This window comes from Vicia villosa, unplaced genomic scaffold, assembly GCF_029867415.1.
Source record: "Vicia villosa cultivar HV-30 ecotype Madison, WI unplaced genomic scaffold, Vvil1.0 ctg.000830F_1_1, whole genome shotgun sequence".
Lineage (NCBI taxonomy): Eukaryota > Viridiplantae > Streptophyta > Magnoliopsida > Fabales > Fabaceae > Vicia > Vicia villosa.
Genome location: NW_026705365.1, coordinates 383,498 through 385,512, shown reverse-complemented (window position 1 = coordinate 385,512; position 2,015 = coordinate 383,498).

Sequence of the window (2,015 nt, the reverse complement as noted above, 5' to 3'; positions counted from 1 at the left end):
ACAATTGTCTGAATGATCGATCCATAACATAGAGCAGTAGTTTTCTGCTTTACCTCATAGAACTTGGTGGCGAGAAAATTTGGCCAGTTCATACGCGTTCTGTTTTGAAGCGGATACATTAACAGACTTTCATTTCGTTCAACTCTAGAGTATACTCCCGCTCGTGGTCTAATGATTCTGGAGATGATCCAATTTAAGAGCCTATGATCTCTCTTTAAGTGCCCTGCTGTAATTGTTTCACTTGGTTTGTCAATAACGGAAGGGTCTTTGAGGATTGATCTCATGTAGGCCAAGTGATCATAGTTAGCCGGAACATCACCGTATTCTATACAAAGTTCATCTCCCACAAGTGTAAGGCCAAAGATGTTGGCCCAAACCTTTTTGTCAACAAGGTGCGATCGAGACCCCATCTTAAACCTGAAGTAACAACCTTCCCCCTTTTGTAACCTGATAACATGATTTTATATCGTATATTTAGCTTGAAATCCATAGATATTTATAGCATTTTCCGTTTATTATGTTAATTTATTATGATATTACGCGTGTTTTTGCTTTGTTTCAGGTTTTACACTCTTACTATGCCGAATTGTGAAAAAGAGAAGAAATGGAGCCAAAACGACCCTTTTCTATGCCTAAAAGACGTAAATTGGGTGCTGAAGTAAAAAGGGAGTGCAATTAAAGGCCAAGTATGCTAAAAGAGGCCCAAAGACTCAATGAAGCAATCCAGCCCACGAAGGAAAGCAGCCCAAGCCATACAAGTAAGCAGAGACGCACGTCTCTGCCACCTCAGCAAAAAAGGAGACGCACGTCTCCACCTCCCTAAATTCTCTCCACTTGAGACGCACGTCTCAAGTCTCCCTGAAGAATAGGAGACGCACGTCTCCACGTCCCAGTCTGCAGAAGTTCCTCTTTTCACGCAAAGCAACTGCAAAGCCCCTCCTATAAATAGGACCAGTCACTTCACTTCAATCCGTCCGATTTCCTGCCAACGAAGTGCTGCCGAAATTGTACCGCGAACTGCTTTTTCCTTATTCTGCTTTCATTTAACCGTTTATTTTCTCACAACGATTTCTACACTGGAAATTGTTGTGAACTTTTCGTAGATCTAACCTTACGTTAGATTTATCGTTTTATTTCCTTGTTTTTATTTTCTGCCATTTAAATTCCGAAGAACGATCCAGCCAACCTGTGGTGGAAGTTCGAGTACTTCAAGATTCAATTCAATTCAGATTTATTTTAATTCAGGTTTATTATTTACCGCCTTTATTTATATTATTATTGCATGATATATTATATGCCAATTAATATGCCTATTAATATGAACCAAATTTATTTATGCATGTTTAACCATATTAATATGTCTGGCTAAATTACTAAAGGTGTCGGTATGTAAAGTAAGTTAACCGTAGGGATCCGAAATAAATTGGCTTAAATTATGTTTTATTAATTATCACTTATTTTTGGTTTATATGTCTAGTTTAATTAGTAAGTCTTAAAACCAATAGAGCGAAAGTTTGAGGGCTTAAGACGGTCAAAGGTTAAAACCAATAGAGCGAAAGTTTGAGGTGTTTAACTGGATAGTAGACATAGGACATTAGTTTTAAGGATGGCGAAAGCGTATTAAAACTAATTGGAACTTATTTATTTTCAAAAATTGTTTTTACACTCGAGCGGGATGGCGAAAGCATACGTTAGGGTTATTAGCTTGCTCCGAGTCAACAGAGCGAAAGTTTGAGATTAGGAGATTTAAATAGATAACAACCTCGTAAAATAGGCATTTTATTAATTACATTGTTTCCAAAAAGCTCTTCTAAAATCTAATGGGATGGCGAAAGCGTACATTAGGATTAGGATAGTAGTCTGAATCAACAGAGCGAAAGTTTGAGACGAGGATTTTTAATCGATTGGAATTAGTAAAGATTTTTAATTTAATTATGCAAAAGCCAATGGACCTTCGGATTACCTTTAGTTAAACAAAATACATACTGATACCTATCTTTTATTATTATTCTTTA